We start from the raw sequence: 8,604 nt of genomic DNA, 5'->3' as shown, positions 1-8,604 counted from the left end.
ATGAGACAGAGAAAGAAGAAACTCAATTAAACAAGAAATCTCATAAGAGAAGAAAGTCTAGAAAAGAGAAAAAACCTTAGATCGCGGGTTCATCTCTCTTTCTAAAGGTCTTTTCAAGTGCAATCCTACAAGTAAAGTCTCAGCAAGTAAGATTATTGGCCCCAACGACAAACGAACGGGCATTTTCGGGGACTAGCCCGCTTCCCATTACTCAAGAGGGCAATTGTCCGGTCCTCTTTCATCTGGAATCATTTTAGCAACCACATGTCCAACAACAATACGACTTACACTAAATAAGAATACATTTGATGGAATGCATTCAGTGTTACTTGAAGAAAAGGAAGGAATCAGTGTGAACTTTAAGAAGAAGAAGATTCAAGCACCAACACATATTAGAAAAAGAGTGTGTTTGTGTCGAAAGTCATCCTGAAATATGCTAGGAGCTTCTTCCCTACATATCCTAACCAGACATTTGACTATTTGGTCGAGCGGAAAGCCAATTCGTTGGGCGGAATAAGTAGAGGAAAGAAAATCGAAGTGTGTTAAGCAATGTAACTTCTTTGAATTAATTGGATTTTTGGATTTTTTTTCATCACTATATTGAACAGAATCTTTTTTTTTGACTCTGTGCCAACAACTCTACTATTATTAGTGAACAATAATGGGCAAATGCGAGTGAGGGATAAGCTTTCCCCGTTCGCTAGGAGGGAAACTCAGGAAGAGTTCGGGCAGAAATAGATATGGAAAACCCTTTTCTATTATATTAGTAAAGCGCGCTCCTTGCATGACTCCATATCATTCATTATTCTATTTGAGTGCAGTGCGCTGAGAGGGGGGGGTAATTCATTCCATTGCTTAACTAACCTTCTCATAGAGAATGAAATCTGACAATAAACCCTGGGGCGAGGAAGCTGATATGCCAACAACGGGGCATAAATCTCTATTTACGTATATAACAAGAGACTTTTACTTTACTTCTTTTATTGCCAAAGTTAGGAAGTTACTGTGCTGGGGCGGAATAGACAAATTCGCTTTCAAAAGAGCTTACCAGTCTGGAGCTAAGCGATACTTCAAAACTCCGAGTCCAGAGAGCAGTTAGATGGAATTAGGGATCATCATTTTTTTCATTTTTTTAATATAATAAGAATAAGCTCCCCTTTGTTTCTTTAATAATAAGGTAAGGCTATGAAGCCCTTCCTTCAGCTGGAGCTAGCATATGGGGGCAAAGTTCGACACCACATGGGAAAAATCGACAGTAATCCTGGCACAAGTTGCACTATACATCGTTAGTATCATCGCTGGAAGAAAAAGGAAGTTCTTTTTTTATTATGTTATACACTGTTTGTTCAACTTTACATCCTTTGCATCTTTTTACATTCCTAACCTGCAAACTGGTATCGTTTTATAAGATGGCTAGGCAGAATTTTTCTGCTGCTTCGGGTAAAGGTCCACTTTGTCGCTCAATAGAGGTGTTCTGGCCCATGATCAGTTCGGTTGCGTAGTGTTAACTTAACTCGTGCAAAGTTCCGGATCTGTGGAAAAGAAAAGCAAAACAAGAGGTGGAAGGTCATACGGATGCCCTTTCGGCCGCTTACTAAGAAGACTCACTAAGCCGGTAAGATTTGTGCTCGCATTGCCGCAATCTTCCACGTAAAATTAGAGCACCGTGCCCCCATTCACAAGGACTCGATTCTATGTCCAGACATCACATGCCAGCAAATGTGGTCACCATCATAGGTACTCAAGATATTATGTTTGGAGAGGTGGATAGATAGGACTATGTCTTGGAATACCGAATAAGCAATGGCAAGACTGGTATTGTTAGAATTGATTTATTTTTTATAAATTCTAGAGAAAGAAAGAATGAGAGAAAGGAGAAGAGAAGAAGACTGCGACACCGATAGCAAATCACCCAAGAGGCGAAAGCGTTGGAAGTCGCTTGAGAGATGAAGATAGAGAAAAAAAAACCTACCTCGTATGAAACCAAAAAAAAGGGGGGACTTACACTTCAACTGGATAGGCTTATCTTTTAGGAAATTAAATATCTGATAATAATCTGCCTCAAAGGATATGTCGTACTCTCCAATCCCCTCACTCGGGAAACTATAGTCACAGATAGGCCTTTTTTTTCCCTGGTAGCTATTAATGAAGAGACATTCAACCTGGATGATCTTGTTGAGGCCAGAGTTCATATTGAAATCCCAGTGGGAAAAGGCATTCCAACATCGCGCCCATTGATAAAGTGGGTGATCTTCAAAGGCTGGTTTATTTCTTGAAGATTGAGGAACAAGAAGAAAGATATTAAGAGAAAGATTTATCCGAGAGAAAATCTTAACAGTTACATCCAATCACAAACTACACGAAAGTTGCCCCTTTTTCATGGGGATTTACCCATCACGGAGATGCACAGAGGAACAGAACGAACTTCATATATCCCTTTTCTACTTAATCCGGGACAGAGGGCTCATAGTACCTGCTAGCGCGGCTATGCAGTGGAAGGGAAGGAGCCTAAATCGACCCCCTTCTTTTTTTTCAAAGAAAAAAAGCAGTACAAAGAGATTAGACTCTCGGATGAGACTAAGCAGCCACCGACCGATGGCATGAATAAGCTGTTTTCAAATGGTCAAATGCCACAGACGGAATCGAATAAGCTCTTTTCAGGTCTAGAAGCAAGAACTATTGAGTAAGTCGATTACCTTCTGACTTTCCTCTTGATGACGAAAAACACGCTGTTTTAGAACTTCAACTTCCAAATAAAAGAATCCATCTAGAATCATCGCAGACAGCTGAGCCCACAATGGCATTTCGGGAATGTCCAAATAAAGATCCTGCCGTACGCGATCAACACGCTTTCACCGTGATAGGAAAAGAAAACTTGATCGAGATAGTTCGCATTCCCACCTCGCCTTTGATATTTCCACTTATCGTAGGTCAAGCTAGAAGAGCATCATTGACCGGTGACAAGCAAACCTTCCATTCTTATGTCTATGTAGATCATCCACTTTCTATCCGAGATATCCAGAACCAACAACTCGTAGTTTTATCGAATACAGTCCGGGGCCAATGATGAAGGAACTAGTGGCATACGAGTACCTTTCTAGTAAGCAAAGCATGCCGAGAGAAGAAGATCGGTCCACTTACACAAATACCTGAACGAGAAGGGATCAGTGCTGTAAACTATGCTCGTTATCAGAATGGTTATACCATGGGAAAATTGGGGACCATCTTTCAAAAATGAACCCGGACGCATTTCTTGCATGGCCGAACCCATAGATCTTGATGGTATGCCGTATGCCTTCATATACCTCAGCTCCGAGAATAGAAGTCGTTCATTTTCTTTCTATACACAATTCACGATTTCGTTTGTGCTCATGTTGGCAATTTCTAATGTGAATTTGGCTGGTCGTCCCCCCTTCCTACGGGTTCCCCCACCGACCCAGTGATATAACAACTGTTCTGCCCCCGAGATTGGATTGAAGCATGTTGGTGGTGAATGAGGACTTTGAACTCATTGTGTTAAGTATATAATTTCGAGCCCTCAATCTGTTGGGCCCTTCGTGGCCCCGTTAGCTGGCTTGCCAATCAACTCACCCGCCTAACTCACTTTACAACCAAATTTCGAATTCACCCATTCTTGGAAGAGCGATGAAAAAATGGGATTTTAGAGGACCACCAGCTAGCAGATCAGAAAGATTTTTATGGAATGTCCTACTCCCCCTTCCAGGAGTACTTGACTCCAGATCAAACTGCTTTTCAATCACAGAATTCGCTAATTTGATTCTATCTGACCTATGCACAAAAAGTGCTAAAAGGAGATAAATGAGATAAGCTGACAATAGAATAAGGAATTCTTTTGTAGCGAGGTTATCCCCAATTTTCTCCCTTAGTGTCTTTCCACTTCCGTCGTTCAGGAACAAACACTTCGCCTAATTCTTTTGAATCCCGGCCTTTCCCCACTAACCAATTACGTTACGACTATTGAACAAACTTGGTTGACGAACATGGTTTATGCGCCGCTAATGTAGCAGCTTGTCGAGCATTTGCTCTCCCCCTATATAGAATGAAAAATGAGTCTTCTCCCCTTCAATATAAGAAATCCTTCAGAATTTTCAATTCCTTTCGGATTACCCTTTTGTTTGAATAGGGGGCTCCGAGTCCTGTGTTGACAAAGATCAGATAGGTGCGGTAGAAAGAGCTCCTCGATCTCTTTATGCTTCAAGCATCCGAAATACGCCGGGGTTGTAAATGACATAGCGTTCCTGATAGAAAATGATGACTTCTTTAGAAAAATGAAGTTATTCAAGTTCTTTTTCCCAAAGAAGTCCCGCTCCGACGGCGCGATGAGTCATCTACTTAAAAGGACCCTCCCTGCAGTGTGTTTGTTCGTCGCTGTTTGGCATGGCATGCCACAGTTCCCGTTCTCTACCTTGACCAGAGGCGTAACAAGAGCACAAATGGTCTCTAAACTCCCCCTTCCGGGCGGGTGAAGCAGCCCTTGCTTTATGATCTCTTTCATACCTGGAAGATTCAAAATCTCAAGGCCATTACTTCCACGATACAGCCCCCTCCAACTACAAATGGGACTTAGATTAAAAGGTTTCACACCAGCGGTAACCCAATGATGATGGATCAGATACCAGAATCACCTCCTTTTTCCATACATATCAAACGGGAAATTCACAGTGGACCCTTGTACTCCCTAACTCAGTGGCCGGTTCGATCATCTAGTAGGGTTCATTAGTTTCCGGTACTGCTTGCTGAGATTCGGTAGTCAGTCTATTTCCATCAGCCGGCTAGTGGGAGCGAGAAGTTTGGGATATGTTTGGTGTTTCTTCCATCAATCATCTGGATCTACGCCATATATCAACAGATTATGGTTTCGAGGGTCATCCATTACGAAAAGACCTTCCTCTGAGTGGATATGCATTTTCTTAATAGCAAAAGCGCTTCTCTTTTCCCCTTAAGTAGAAGGACAAGAAAGATATTTTTTATTTTATTGCTCCACGCTCGTCAAGCCAACTTTGCTTTTTAGGAGGTGAAACAGCGGTTGAAGCGGGCATTTCGAAATGGAATTTTATGTGTTAAGCATAGAACAAGTCTTCCTTCTCTTATGAAATTGAAATTGATAGAAAAATGTCCTGCCTGAGAAAGAGGGAAGACTCTCTCCCGAATAAGCTAAAGTAGCCGCTCGCTATCTTCTTTCTTCATGTCATTATGGCGTAAAGTGGAAGAAATGCGAATAGTCGTTTCAATTGGTCAAAGAATGTCGCTCCTCCTCTCTCGAAAGATTAAATCGCAAAAAGTGTCTTTGAAGGAACTATTATAAATGTGGTGCATATTATGTTAATGAATTGAAGTTGGCCTTAGGGGTAATAGGACTCCCAGTTACTGCGCGCAATCATATACTGAGGTGCTCCCCGCTGGTTGTTGGAAGCCATATCGCCAAATCTACCTACGTCTTCATAAGCATACTTTTGATCTCCTTTGAATTTCAAAGAGGGGTTGGGGATCCACCAAACACTCTATTTACGCTATTTAGAGTGATCACCTGCTTTAGTTCTCCCATAAACTCGACCCTTATTGGGAACCTTTTGACCAATCTTGGATACTCACACCTAAGCTGATCATTTACGATCTTTCTGCGCTCTTTCGCGATAGCGATCGATTTGAGAGCGTCACGGGGGGAGGGGAGAGAAGTCTTTCAAGGACCCGGCTTCGTAGACAGGGGTTCGTGGATGAGAAAGAATAGAATCAAGGGACCCGAGCTACTAGGCCAGGGCAAGAGGAGAGGAACTATTTCAAGAAAGGATGCTCCCTTTTCTTCCTTCTTTTTCATTGTCGTACCTCTCCTGACCGAGAAAAACAAGTTCTAGAGGCATTTTCCATGCATATCGATTTTGGTTTTTCCGCACCATATTTTGATCTGCCTTATCCCTAACTTAACATTTTCGGAATTGACGGACCAAACTTTTTGGAAACTCCACAATCTTAATAATGTAAATGAGACTTTTTTACTTCTAAAGGATTTGGTCTTGTTTGAATACAGTAGTAGCCCTTTTCAGGAGTCCTTAAATGCACATTACGAAAAATTGCTCTTTTTTTAATAGTAATAAGGGTTAGAGTGCTATGGTAAACCCATTCCTTCCTAAGAAAAGAAGCTAACGATCTAAAAGTCCCAGGTACCTGTAATTGTGATTCGTTTGCCAGAACCGAGGGGTCTTTCTGTGGAAACCTCCACGAACAATCGTCATTTTGATGGTTCCGTTTTCATGTTTGCTCTTTTCACCTCGGATATCTTGTGCCAAATCGGCGTTTCCTTATTTCTTTGACCAACCAAAGTTTTCCGATGGCAATAACCACATTCTAGTTAAAAGTAAGCAGGTGTTCTTCCTACGGAGTAACACTAGCTCGGAAGACTGAGTAACTCAGTAGGATATGTAATACGTCCATAGGGACGGACGTCTGACCGCTTCCTAAATTTTGACCAACGATGAGCATATGTCATGCTCTCGGGACTCTTTCATCATGCAATAGACACCATATAGGGTAGATAGGGTATAGGCGGGAAGGCGAACATCACGGACTTTCAACCATCAATTTCTAAAGAGATTCTAGAAAGCCAAGACATGCACACGGGTGGGAGGAACCAGTGGATTGATATGTCGAACCCGGCTTGGGTGCCCGATAAGAATACCATTTAGTTTAGAATCTATGCCGATAAATTTTGGGATATTTGAATACCATGATTGGCCCCACCTCATGCCAGTGGGGAAAGAAAAGAGGCCCACCACGAGAGGAGGAGGATTCAAATTTGCCAACAAGCGCAGTTTTTCATTAAATGAATGGTTATTCGGAAACGTCTTGTTGATGAGGAGGTTATACATAGTAATAAAAATAAAAGAAAACTGGGGAAGTAATTCAAAGAAAATTCAAATCAAAATTAAAATAAATAAAAATGAAAAATTTTAAATAAAAATATAAATAAAAATAAAAATGTCTAATAGAATTTAGAAATTCTAAACAAAAAAAAACAAAAATTGAGAATTCCCTTTTCTTACCGAACTAAAAACTATGTGTGTGGAGCTCATCTTTACCTTGCCGAGCCTTCTTTATTCAATTCATTTATGTTTTGATTCTCTTTGACCTTCTTCTTTGGAACTTCAGTGAAGGTCAGTCGAGGAGGCGGATGGTGTGTTCTCCATTTGATCTTTGGAGAGTGCGTGCGAGACTTGGGATCGGAAATCCGCGATAATTGCTTCTTTTTCTTGTGACATTTCAGTAGCTGGCACCCAGGGCCTAGGGGACTAGAAAAATACTACTTTCGTTTTCCCTTCTGTCTTAAATATGCTTGCAGCACTTTCTTGCTCAGTCCTCGAGAACTTATATAGAGAAGGATTTCCGCACTTCTTGATTAATTTGACTACTTGCCTCCATATATTTTACATTAGAAGGAAGCGATTAGCTGTTAGGGAAGGAGCAACCTTTTAGGGCTTTCAGAGGACTTTCCTCTTATTTCGAGTGGCATTACGCTCCTTTTCTTCCTTCTTCCGTTTATTTTACCTCTCACTGGTAAGAAAAACAAGTTTAGAGGCATCTTTCATTCATATCGATTTTGGTTCAAGTCGAACAATTTATAAAACCACTAGATCCAGCAGAGTGCAATATTCACCCTAGCCCACAAGCATAAATCCCTGCAAGGAATATAATCCCAAAGTACTCCAAAGACTCAAATATAGTAAATAAAGAAGGTGGTAAAACCCTTGCAGTAGTTCCCCATCCCATACCGAACGCCTCCTTTCTCTTCTCCCAAGTCTACAACCAAAAAGTGGGAGAGGCAGGATTCAACCTACGTGAGAAAAACTTCAATGATTAATAGCCCGCTTTGACCACCTACCACTCTTCCCTGTGCCGAGGCCCCTCTCATATCACAGATCCAACCACCCTACTCCAGATCACCCACGCTTACTCATTTCCCGACCCCCACCTTCTTGGTTTTGATATCCTATATGGAATTATCAGTCAAAGCTCCGAAATTACTTTCCCTCATAAACCTTCACTTCATCCTCATCGTCCGTTAGCTAGCCCTACGGTTGAATCGGGCGGGCCCCTGCCTCCGAACGTCGAATGAAATAGGTGGCCGGGTTCTCTTTCTACACCCTTTTTGATATGATAGGCCCGGCCACCTTCCTTCTTTCCCTTATGTTTAGGGGCGGGATTCGCCCAAGAACGACTAGTCTTGTGGTGGTACGGAAGGGTCATTGCTGACGCCCCTTATATTCCAAACAATTGCAATTATGGAAATCCTTTCCTGTGCTTGTATTGAGGTATACCAAAGATATGAGTAAAAGTAGGTAATAGAAGGGGAGGGATTGCTGTTTTTTATTAGTGAGGGCAAGCAGCTTTCATTTTTTTTTTGGTAGCAACCCCATCCCTTGGAAAGTAAAAGGTAGCACCGAAGAAAGGAAAAAGCGAGATGGTGGTTTTTGTTATTCCCGCAAAGCGAAGATCATTCGCTTGGCGAATGAAGTGAGTCAACCTCTTTTTAGCTTCGGACAAACAGTTTTTTTCGCTGGTCGAGCTTTTTACAAAAAGCAAAAAGGTTTG

General features: G+C 41.7%; 1 long non-coding RNA gene across 1 annotated transcript in view; it reads left to right on the top strand.

Moving 5' to 3' along the window:
• The first annotated feature begins 5,345 nt into the window (after nt 1-5,345).
• The window catches only part of LOC125370814, a 19,219-nt gene continuing 15,960 nt past the window's right edge, over nt 5,346-8,604 (top strand). The window contains exon 1 of the long non-coding RNA XR_007216895.1: nt 5,346-5,410. This is a non-coding gene — a long non-coding RNA (uncharacterized LOC125370814). The remainder of the gene's footprint in view (nt 5,411-8,604) is intronic.

Source organism: Ricinus communis, chromosome 8 (genome assembly GCF_019578655.1).
Source record: "Ricinus communis isolate WT05 ecotype wild-type chromosome 8, ASM1957865v1, whole genome shotgun sequence".
In the NCBI taxonomy this organism is placed as follows: Eukaryota; Viridiplantae; Streptophyta; class Magnoliopsida; order Malpighiales; family Euphorbiaceae; genus Ricinus; species Ricinus communis.
This window is presented reverse-complemented; position numbering and strand designations above follow the sequence as displayed.